Raw genomic sequence first — 12,913 nt, 5'->3', positions numbered from 1 at the left:
AAAATGTGGTTTCTTTATGATAAAAAGAATTTCTTTTACATCGACACAAGACGGGTTTCTCATTAAGAAAAGCTAATGACTGTCCCGTTGCCCCCCTCCCCCCCCCCCCCCAGCCATCTCCCTTTTTGGGCCATTTAGAGCGTATCTTCTTTTCGGAGCATGGTCTGCTGCCTGACAATAAATACACACACTACGCCCTAATTTCCTGTCCGCAGCACATTGCCACAGAAACGGTTGTAACGAAGGTTTTGGTAGTTGTAAGAGAAATGTTGACACTAGTGATCTGTTCCTTAGTATTTCCGACATTTCTAAGATTAGTTCGATGGTATTTGGTTGAAAAAATGCGAAATATGCAAAGAAATTCGATATCGAAGTGCTACCATTTTACCGTCAAGTGTAACCATACAAATCATCTTAGTGATAATGTAACCACTCTTAAAGACGTAGATGACCGTTTTCTGCAGCCTGTGTCAGATGTATAAGCTGTTAGTGTCTGGGATGAATGATAATGTCGAGAGACTGTGTATATATGATAAAAAGCAAGTCCTTGAAATACCATTTCATACAAAACTATCGGCCGGATTGGCCGAGCGGTTCTACGCGCTACAGTCTGGAACCGCGCGACCGTTACGGTCGCAGGTTCGAATCCTGCCTCGGGCATGGATGTGTGTGATGTCCTTAGGTTAGTTAGGTTTAAGTAGTTCTGAGATCTAGGGGAGTGATGACCTCAGAAGTCCCATAGTGCTCAGAGCCATTTGAGCCATACAAAACTTCAGAATAATCAGACGAAGGTCATCGTTCTAAATATCTCCACTTTTCCTCACACGCACCCACATACACACACACACACACACACACACACAAACACCTCAGTCTACAATCAAAAGGAATGTAAATCATGTTTTCTAGTCTGACTGAATTGATGCAACGTAATTTTACGTGCTTTAACTAAACACAGATGCAGTTCATGCAAATATAATTAGAGGTGTCTGGTACTTTTCGTTCACGAATTTCAGCTGCTCTTTGTAACCGATGCTTCTGCAGATTAATTGGACTATAATCTGCCTTAACGATAAATGCAACAATGGAACGCACTCCAGTGATACCCTTTGTTCTGCCATAAATATTGTCAATAGAAGTGAATACATGAATGTCGTAAGATACACGATCGAGCATTTTCGAAATTCCTTCCCTTTTAAAATACAGGTGAGTCTTATCATTTAAACTCTTTTCGAAGAAGTAATGAGTTCTTCCTGAATAGATTACATAGGTCTGATACTCGGGAAATGAGTGGGCATAGACGTGTTCGTTAGGGACGGGATCCTAGTAGAAGCGGCTATATGTGGCCCTTCTCCAACCTGTTATGATGTTCCAAGTTTGTATCTGCTTCGTGCGGATGACTGACGATTCCTTGTAGAGTGTAGCGTTGAGTTTGTGTTGCAATGGTTCAGGGAAAAGACTATGTGAGAAATCTACAATAATTTACACTATCAGACACTGTCTGAAGATCTACTGTATACTGTAAATTGACGGATAGAAATCTTCTACTCCTGTGGACCTCTGTAGAGTTGAAATTCAAGACAAACCTAGTACCCTGGTATCGGAAAACAAGTACCAACACCTCACTGAGTTTGAATGAGGTTGTGTCATAGGGCTACAAGAAGTTGGACATTCTTTCTGCGATAGACTTGAGACGCAGTTAGCCAGTGTGCATGATTGCTGGGAGCAGTACTCACGAAAGTGCACGGTCGCAAAAAAGACCGGGATCCGAACGGCCACGTGGCGCTACTGAGAGTGTGTCCGACGTCTTGTTCTCGCCTCTGGTACTGCAGCTGCAGCAGCAATCTGAGTTGCAGTTAGCACCACATTGGCACAATGAGCTGTTACAAATCGGTTATTTCCGAGGCAGATGCACTTCAGCGTGCATTCCACCGAGTCAAACAATCGCCATTTGCGACTCAGTTGTGTCAAGCAAGAGCTCATTGGAGGTCAGAGTGGAGGTATGTTGTGTTTTTGTCATGAAAGCTGCTTCTGCCTCAGTACCAGCGATGGCTGTCTGGTGGTTAGGAGGAGACCAGTTGAAGGGGGGCAACCAACGTATTTGAGTGCTAAACGCACTGGGCCTACACTGGAATTGCGGTCTATGGTGCGATTTCGTATGCACCAGGAGCTCTCTCGTCGTTATTCCACACACCATGTCTGCAAATTTGGTGATTCTACCATTCATGAACAGCATTCGAATCAGTGTTTCGCAATAGGGTAACACTGACATGTCTACCACTGTTGTAACCCAACATGGTCCACGGAGTGTCGACATGTTACCTTATCATCAGATCTGTCTCCAATCGAGCAGATAGGGGACATCATCGGACGACAACTCCACAGTCGTCCACAAACAGCATTAACCATCCCTGTACTGACTCACCAAGCTCAACAGGCATGGAACTCCATCCCACAAACTATGCAACACAATGCATGTACTTTTGGATGCTTTCATTCAACATTCTTACTGTTACACTAGTTATCAATGTACAAGGATTTCATATGTTCAATGGCTTATATCGCGCTTACATTGATTTGTAATCTTCCAGTGTTGATCACTTACATAAGCTGCCTAGATGAATGTATTCCCGACATTCATTACTCTACATTAATTATTTTTCGGTTTCGAGATTTAATTGCTTCAGAGCATTTCCCATTGATTAAACTGCGCAATTATCCCCTTTTGGCTTTTATAACCTAATTCTTGCGTTCTGAATAACACAGTGTTAGGGTGCATGGTGAATAACACATTGTGTTTGGAAAAGATTGCAGAGCACCTGTGTTTACGATCAACATAAAGTAACGGGTGTATAAAATAACAAATCATTATTGCCGGACATTGGACCTTAGTCTTAGTTCAGCTTCTGTAATATTTTAGGAGTAAAGGGAGCTTCTCTCAAAGAACAAGCACGCATCCAGGCAACACCAGGCGTATGAAAAACAGCTTGCCTTTCTAATATGTGAAAGATGGCAGACTTCCTCAAGCTGTACTTTATTGGAGTGATTAATCACACAACATTCATTATCGCTTTAGTATGTACCCTGAAACAAACTACAAAAAGTTTTCGCATAGCTATGTGCACCGGTATAGAAATGTCTGTTCAGAAGCCGGCCGGAGTGGCCGAGAGGTTCTAGGGGCTATAATCTGGAACCGCGCAGGTTCGAATCCTGCCTCGGGCATGGATGTGTGTGATGTTCTTAGGTTAGTTAGGTTTAAGAAGTTCTAAGTTCTAGGAGACTGATGACCTGCGAACTTAAGTCCCATAGTGCTCAGAGCCATCTGAACCATTTTTTTAGAGTCGTCAATGAAGTACAGCGCTTAGAACTGAAGACCCGTTTATTACTTACACTAACCTATAGCCGGAATAGAACAGAACTCCGGGACTGAGAGGGAGACTGTGTTTAAACAAACATCAAATATTCGAGAATGCTGTATTCATACACATATGGAGTATTCCAGAATTTAAAAAAAAAAAAAAACATTAGAAACGTGAAATACTCCAAGAATATTCCAGAAACGATAAATACTGAATAACAAATAATTTCTAGTGACTGGGTTTGAACCGGGGACCTGCGGCGCCAACAGGCACTGCTAGCCATACACCACACTGCGGGACAGTAACCATTTCTGAGTGTTTGGAAAAGGTATATAGTTTTTTGTAAATGTTGTTGTTGTTGTTGTCTTCAGTCCTGAGACTGGTTTGATGCAGCTCTCCATGCTACTCTATCCTGCGCAAGCTGCTTCATCTCCCAGTACCTACTGCAACCTACATCCTTCTGAATCTGCTTAGTGTACTCATCTCTCGGTCTCCCTCTACGATTTTTACCCTCCACGCTGCCCTCCAATGCTAAATTTGTGATCCCTTGATGCCTCAAAACATGTCCTACCAACCGATCCTTTCTTCTAGTCAAGTTGTGCCACAAACTTCTCTTCTCCCCAATCCTATTCAATACCTCCTCATTAGTTACGTGATCTATCCACCTTATCTTCAGTATTCTTCTGTAGCACCACATTTCGAAAGCTTCTATTCTCTTCTTGTCCAAACTAGTTATCGTCCATGTTTCACTTCCATACATGGCTACACTCCAAACAAATACTTTCAGAAACGACTTCCTGATACATAAATCTATATTCGATGTTAACAAATTTCTCTTCTTCAGAAATGCTTTCCTTGCCATTGCCAGTCTACATTTTATATCCTCTCTACTTCGACCATCATCAGTTATTTTACTTCCTAAATAGCAAAACTCCTTTACTACTTTAAGTGTCTCATTTCCTAATCTAATTCCCTCAGCATCACCCGATTTAATTTGACTACATTCCATTATCCTCGTTTTGCTTTTGTTGATGTTCATCTTATATCCTCCTTTCAAGACACTGTCCATTCCGTTCAACTGCTCTTCCAAGTCCTTTGCCGTCTCTGATAGAATTACAATGTCATCGGCGAACCTCAAAGTTTTTACTTCGTCTCCATGAATTTTAATACCTACTCCAAATTTTTCTTTTGTTTCCTTTACTGCTTGCTCAATATACAGATTGAATAACATCGGGGAGAGGCTACAACCCTGTCTCACTCCTTTCCCAACCACTGCTTCCCTTTCATGCCCCTCGACTCTTATTACTGCCATCTGGTTTCTGTACAAATTGTAAATAGCCTTTCGCTCCCTGTATTTTACCCCTGCCACCTTTAGAATTTGAAAAAGAGTATTCCAGTCAACATTGTCAAAAGCTTTCTCTAAGTCTACAAATGCTAGAAACGTAGGTTTGCCTTTTCTTAATCTTTCTTCTAAGATAAGTCGTAAGGTCAGTATAGCCTCACGTGTTCCAACATTTCGACGGAATGCAAACTGATCCTCCCCGAGGTCTGCATCTACCAGTTTTTCCATTCGTCTGTAAAGAATTCGCGTTAGTATTTTGCAGCCGTGGCTTATTAAACTGATAGTTCGGTAATTTTCACATCTGTCAGCACCTGCTTTCTTTGGGATTGGAATTATTATATTCTTCTTGAAGTCTGAGGGTATTTCGCCTGTCTCATACATCTTGCTCACCAGCTGGTAGAGTTTTGTCATGACTGGCTCTCCCAAGGCCGTCAGTAGTTCTAATGGAATGTTGTCTACTCCGGGGGCCTTGTTTCGACTCAGGTCTTTCAGTGCTCTGTCAAACTCTTCACGCAGTATCGTATCTCCCATTTCGTCTTCATCTACATCCTCTTCTATTTCCATAATATTGTCCTCAAGTACATCGCCCTTATATAAACCTTCTATATACTCCTTCCACCTTTCTGCCTTCCCTTCTTTGCTTAGAACTGGGCTGCCATCTGAGCTCTTGATATTCATACACGGGGTTCTCTTCTCTCCAAAGGTCTCTTTAATTTTCCTGTAGGCAGTATCTATCTTACCCCTAGTGAGATAAGCTTCTACATCCTTACATTTGTCCTCTAGCCATCCCTGTTTAGCCATTTTGCACTTCCTGTCGATCTCATTTTTGAGACGTTTGTATTCCTTTTTGCCTGCTTCATTTACTGCATTTTTATATTTTCTCCTTTCATCAATTAAATTCAATATTTCTTCTGTTACCCAAGGATTTCTAGCAGCCCTCGTCTTTGTACCTACTTTATCCTCTGCTGCCTTCACTACTACATCCCTCAGAGCTACCCATTCTTCTTCTACTGTATTTCTTTCCCCTATTCTTGTCAATTGTTCCCTTATGCTCTCTCTGAAACTCTGTACAACCTCTGGTTCTTTCAGTTTATCCAGGTCCCATCTCCTTAATTTCCCACATTTTTGCAGTTTCTTCAGTTTTAATCTACAGGTCATAACCAATAGATTGTGGTCAGAGTCCACATCTGCCCCTGGAAATGTCTTACAACTTAAAACCTGGTTCCTAAATCTCTGTCTTACCATTATATAATCTATCTGATACCTTTTAGTATCTCCAGGGTTCTTCCACGTATACAACCTTCTTTCATGATTCTTAAACCAAGTGTTAGCTATGATTAAGTTGTGCTCTGTGCAAAATTCTACTAGGCGGCTTCCTCTTTCATTTCTTAGCCCCAATCCATATTCACCTACTATGTTTCCTTCTCTCCCTTTTCCTACACTCGAATTCCAGTCACCCATTACTATTAAATTTTCGTCTCCCTTCACTATCTGAATAATTTCTTTTATTTCATCGTACATTTCTTCAATTTCTTCATCATCTGCAGAGCTAGTTGGCATATAAACTTGTACTACTGTAGTAGGTGTGGGCTTCGTATCTATCTTGGCCACAATAATGCGTTCACTATGCTGTTTGTAGTAGCTTACCCGCATTCCTATTTTCCTATTCATTATTAAACCTACTCCTGCATTACCCCTATTTGATTTTGTGTTTATAACCCTGTAGTCACCTGACCAGAAGTCTTGTTCCTCCTGCCACCGAACTTCACTAATTCCCACTATATCTAACTTTAACCTATCCATTTCCCTTTTTAAATTTTCTAACCTACCTGCCCGATTAAGGGATCTGACATTCCACGCTCCGATCCGTAGAACGCCATTTTTCTTTCTCCTGGTAACGACATCCTCCTGAGTAGTCCCCGCCCGGAGATCCGAATGGGGGACTATTTTACCTCCGGAATATTTTACCCAAGAGGATGCCATCATCATTTAATCATACAGTAAAGCTGCATGTCCTCGGGAAAAATTACGGCTGTAGTTTCCCCTTGCTTTCAGCCGTTCGCAGTACCAGCACAGCAAGTCCGTTTTGGTTAATGTTGCAAGGCCAGATCAGTCAATCATCCAGACTGTTGCCCCTGCAACTACTGAAAAGGCTGCTGCCCCTCTTCAGGAACCACACGTTTGTCTGGCCTCTCAACAGATACCCCTCCTTTGTGGTTGCACCTACGGTACGGCCATCTGTATCGCTGAGGCACGCAAGCCTCCCCACCAACGGCAAGGTCCATGGTTCATGGGGGGAGGTTTTTGTAAATAGTAAAAAAAAAAAAAAAAAAAAAAAAAATATTAAATTTTTGTAAATAGTAAAAAATATTAAAATTCTTTTTCTATAAATAATGTTATCAAAATAATATTTATCATTATTTTGTTGTTTATACGTATACTCATGTGTATTCCTGAACGCGAGATTTAAAACTAACGAAGGAATGGCTAAGAACTCGGTATTTCTGACGATGATATGTAGATAAATTTAACTAGTAAATCTAGTTTTTGCGGTAGTTGGAGACTTTCATGGAAAAAATGTATCTGAAAATAACTGTTAACTGTAACTTCAATAATTATTTAAATAAAAATGAATTTTTAGGGCACCACGTTTTCAAATAGGATTAAAACCTATAAAATAATTTATCCTAGGCCGAGACAGATTCCTACACCTACGGAAAATTTATGACTGCGAATTTTAAATAGTAATGAAAAATTTAGGATTTTAAAACGGAAAACGTGAGGCACATACAACATATAATAAATTAGTAAGCAGTGTAATAGCGAGAACGTGAACCACTCATTCATCAGATATGTATTGCATGCCCACCATGCCCTCGGGGAGGATCAGCTTGGATACGGTAGAAATGCTGGAACATGTGAGGCAATAATGACCCTAAGCCTTATCTTAGAAGACAGATCAAGGAATGGCAAACCTACATTTCTAGCATAGACCTAGAGAAGGCTTTTTGCACTATAATATTCTCTCTCAAATTCTCAAGGTGGCAGGGGTCAAATACAGGGAGCGAAAGGCTATTTACAGTTTGGACAGAAACCAGATGGCAGTCATAAGAGTCGAGAGGCATGAAATATTCACTATCTGAGCAAGTAGTAAAGGAAACAAAAGAAAATTCTGGACAGGAATTAAAATCCATGGAGAAGAAATAAAAACTTTGAGGTTCGCCGATGACATTTTAATTGTGTCAGAGACAGAAAAGGACCTGGAAGAGCAGTTGAACGGAATGGAAAGTGTCTTGAAAGGAGGATATAAGATGAACATCAACAAAAGCAAAACGAGAATAATGGAATGTAGTCGAATTAAATCAGGATGCTGAGGGAATTAGATTGGGAAATGAGACACTTAAAGTAGTAGATGAGTTTTGCTACTTGGGGTGCAAAATAACTGATGATGGTCGAAGAAGAGAGGATGTAAAAGGTAGACTGGCAATGGCAAGGAAAGCGTTTCTGAAGAAGAAACATTTGTTAACATCGAGAGTAGATTTAAATATCAGGAAGTCTTTTCTGGAAGTATGGAGTGTAGCCCTACATGGAAGTGAAACATGGACAATAAATAGCTTGAACAAGAAAAGAATAGAAGCTTTCTTATTGTGATGGTACAGAATAATGCTGAAGATTAGATGGGTAGTTCAAATAACTAATTATGTAGAACTGGGGAGAAAAGAAATTTGTGGCACAGCTTGACCAGAAGAAGGGATTGGTTGATAGGACATGTCCTGAGGCATCATGGGATCACCAATTTAGTATGGGAGGGCAGCGTGGAGGGTAAAAATCGTCGAGGGAGACCAAGAGATGAATAAACTAAGGAGATTCAGAATTATGTACGTTGATGTAGGTACTTGGAATGAAGAAGCTTGCACAGGACAGAGTAGCATGGAGAGCTGCATCAAACCAGTTTCTGGATTGAAGACCACAAAAACAACATCAACAAATCCTGCCTTTTAGTTTTGCTTGTGTGAAATATTTAAATATATTTCAAAGGTTCTAATGATATTACGTCAGAGACATGGGATAAATTTCAGGTTTATTTCAGTTTCTCTTTTCCTGAGCCAACCATTATATTACCTACTCCTGCGAATATCTCGCGAAAATAACTTGAAGGTAAAAATTAGAGATTAGAGACTCTCATCAGCAACCGTTTTTTCTGCGAACAATTCGCGACTGGAACGTGGAAACGGGGAAATGGTAGTGACGCACAAAGTCCGGCTGCCACGCACCTGATAGGAAAGAGAGCTAATATTGCATTGGTATCCAGTTCTCGAGCTATATTTAATACTTCACTTCCTGCCTGGAACACATTCCTATACCATTTACACGACATGCTGCTCGTGGAGGCCAGCTGAGATGTCAAGCTTCACTGAACGTTTTCTACCCCACACCTATCCCTATAGGAACTAAGTGGAGGAAGGCTAGCTACTATTTAATTAATGAAACTGACTAGTTCAGTTGCAATAACATAAAAGAGCATGATGGCTCTATGACATTATTTTTTAGTGCTGATGCACAAATATCATTTGAACCATTACGGGAATAGATGAAGGACACTATAGTGCAGCGTGCAGTAAACTGGGGATTTGAGCCGGATGAGAGGTGTGCACAGATGGTGGAGACGGTTAAGGCAAACGTTCTAGAAAAGCGCGGCACTTGGATTCGAGTTGCAGTCCTGCACATATTTTCAGCTTTCGCCGTTGGAATATCACAATGCCCTGCGCGGCTTTGCGGAAGAAGAGTACCATGCGATATCAGTGGCAGTATAAGGAAGCAGCCAGTTTCGCAACGGTCTTATCGAAAGAGAGTGAACAACTAGGGTACACTTATAGCCTTGGGCTCAACAGCTGTCTCGAACACAAAAGAATTAGCGACGATTAACTGGGCTGGGACTGTAGATGGTAAAAGAAAGCAAAAAACTGAAGTCACATGCGTTTACCATTTGGTTCCCACGTACCTGAAGTGGTCAAAGCTTCTATTTGGATCTTTGGTTCAAATGGCTCTAAGCACTATGGGACTTAACATCTATGGTCATCAGTCATTTGGATCTTTGGTTGGGGTATTAGCCAGGAGGAAAAAATTCCAAGACATTAATTGGAGTGCGGAACCGTGGAAGATCGAATGTAATAAGGAAAGTGGACAATCTGAAGAGGAGAGATGGGTGAGCGAAGCTGTACATAATAATAGATAACAGGAGGGGGCGTGGGGTGAAACGCGAAGAGCAGAGAGAATTTGTGCAAGGTGACTACGAACTCATAACACTATCACTAAAGGCATTGCCAGTGTTGGCAGCGTTACGAATAGCTACCCTTCATGTCAGAATGAATAATTATGAACAACTCAGAGCTCTATTTTGCATTTTTGGCAGGTTATGTCCTGTCAGAGAAACTAGATAATGTTTTCCTCTCGAGTTACACTCTTTCTCCTCGAACGTTCCGAAAAAGGATTCAGAAAACTCACAATGTTGTCCCTGCTTTGTCGTACCGGCTTCTGGAAACTGATCACTAAATAAATGTCTAGAAGTCTTCACTGGCCATAAAACTGCCTCCTTCATCAGGATAACAATTTAAAATTTTATAGCTGATGTAATTCGTAATAAAATATGTTAAAAATTTGATTAAAGAAATAATTGTTAGATCAATAAAATATGTCGGTACGGCACAAGTGTATAGCACATTAGAGCAGTGGCTTTACCATGGCTGGGTATTTTCGTAACTGATTTTATCAGAACTTCACTTAGTTTTCAACAACGAGGCTTTGAAGAATTGTTACACTCATAAAGTCTGCCGTTAAGATCTTCGTAATTAGCGTGGCTGGCTACTAACAGGGTCTTGGGTTCGATATGCAGAGACCGCTTCCGGCTTTTCTGTGTGGAAAGAAAGGTCTGTGAAAGGACGAACGCAGTCATGAGGCCATATAAGAATCTAATTCTTTAAATAAGGAACTAAATCATAAGCTAGCTGCCGAAATGGCACGTAATCGAACGGTTTGCATCAAGGTGACTCCACACGACTCATGTTTATTTACTTCTAAACAGAAGTAGCTTCCTTTAGGAGCGCCGTGCTACCTTTTAATAAAGCATATTTTCAGTACAAACTACTCTCCTTGTAGTTCACAATTCGTTAGCTGAGAAGGAAAGGGTATGTATTACGGAACACAGTTACAAGTATTACACACATCGTGTGTTCAGCGTGAGAAAGCTCCCGCTCAGTTAATTCGACAATGATAAATTTGAATGTAAGTATTTGTGTAGTTAGCTTACAAGCCAGTAACGGAATTATACATCGCCCTCAATTCTAACACTATAAGTGCAGTTTCGCCATATAGTTGGTTGGTTGATTTGAAAGAGGGGGGGGGGGGGAGGGACCAAACTAAGAGGTCATCGGTCCCTTGTTCCTAATAAAAGAATGTCATAGGTGTGAGAATAAATCAGACGAGTCATACGACAAAAAACGGAAAGAAATGAAAAAACACAAGAACGAAGGAAAGGCAACGAACACTAAAAGGAACAAAACAAAAGAGTACAAGAAAACGACAGAGAGACGCTAGAAACAGAGGAGAGTAAACCAATAAAGCAGAATACAGTTGCTGGCCGACCACGAGAATCAAAAGAAAAAGCCATCCACTCTGCAACATATTAAAACTTGCACCTTAAAAGAACTAGGGTGCAGGACACAGAGGGACAAAGGACATGCGCTAAAACCTACATAGAAGTAGAAAACCTACTCTCACGGTAAAACGTAAGACTAAAGCTGCTGCTGAGGCATCGTCACCCAACACCGAAGGTAGGGAGCTGGGAAAGTTAAAAGTCCACCGAAGAGCGGCTAAAAGTGGGCAGTCCAGCAAGAGGTTGACTACTGTCACTTGGGAGCCACAGCGACACAGAAGTGGGTCCTCGCGGCGGAGTAGGTAACCATGCGTTGGCCAATGTGAAGCCAGCAGAGGACAACCGATTCCCTGCGTGAGGACTGCATGGAAGACTTCCACACATTCGTCGCCTCCTTAATGACACGCTGCTTGTTGTGCATACTGTTATGCCATTCCGTCTTCCAAAACCTGAAAATCCTGCGGCATAAGACAGAAGACAAGTCAGCTTCGGAGATGCCCATCTCCAGAAATGGTTTCCGCTTCGCCTGTTTGGCAAGCCTGTCGGCAAGTTCGTTGCCTGGGATTCCAACGTGTCCTGGGGTCCACACAAACACCTCTGAACGACTGGACCGTTCCAGGGCAGAGATGGACTCTTGGATGGACGCCACCAGAGGATGGCGAGGATAGCACTGGTCGATAGCTTGTAGACTGCTCAGTGAGTCAGTACACAGGAGAAATTACGTGCTAGGGCGCTGCCGAACAATAAACCACACTCCCATAGTCAATTCTGCATTGGACAAGGGCTCTGTAGAGCCGCAGCAGCGTAGAGCGATCTGCACTCCAATTGGTGTTGCTGAGGCAACGGAGGGCATTGAGGTGCTGCCAGTACTTCCGCTTAAGCTGACAAAGAGGAGGAAGCCATGTCAATCGAGCGTCGAAAACCACTCCTAAGAATCGATATGTCTCCACTACAGTGAGTGGATTGTCATGAAGATAAAGTTCTGAGTCCAGGTGCACGGTACGACACCGACAGAAGTGCATGACACACGACTTTGCGGCTAAAAACTGGAAGCCGTGGGCTATAGCCCATGACTGCGACTTGTGGATGGCTCCCTGTAGGCACCACTCAGCAACACCAGTACTGGTGGAGCAGTATGAAATGCCGAAGTAGTCTGCATACAGAGAAGGTGAGACGGACGGTCCTACAGCTGCTGCTAGACCCTCAATCGTCACTAAAAATAGACAGTACAGAGCCCTGCAGGACCCCATTCTCCTGGGTATGGGGGGACTATGGGAGGCACCAATTGGACATGGAAAATACAAAGCGACAGGAAATTTTGGATAAAAAGTGGGAGTGCGCCTCTGAGACCCCTCTCGTATAATGTGGCAAGTATATGTTGTCGCCAGCTCGTGTCATACGCTTTTCGTAAATCAAAAAAGACGGCAATGAGGTGTTGGCGTCTGGGAAAGCCTGTTCGGATGGCAGACTCTAGGGACAAAAGATAATCAGTGGTAGGCCACGTGTCTCCAGGACCCAACCCCCATGGAGTATTGGGATGGCAACCAGATTATCCCTCAG

Source organism: Schistocerca gregaria, chromosome 6 (assembly GCF_023897955.1).
Source record: "Schistocerca gregaria isolate iqSchGreg1 chromosome 6, iqSchGreg1.2, whole genome shotgun sequence".
Lineage (NCBI taxonomy): Eukaryota > Metazoa > Arthropoda > Insecta > Orthoptera > Acrididae > Schistocerca > Schistocerca gregaria.
Note: the sequence above shows the minus strand (reverse complement) of the source record.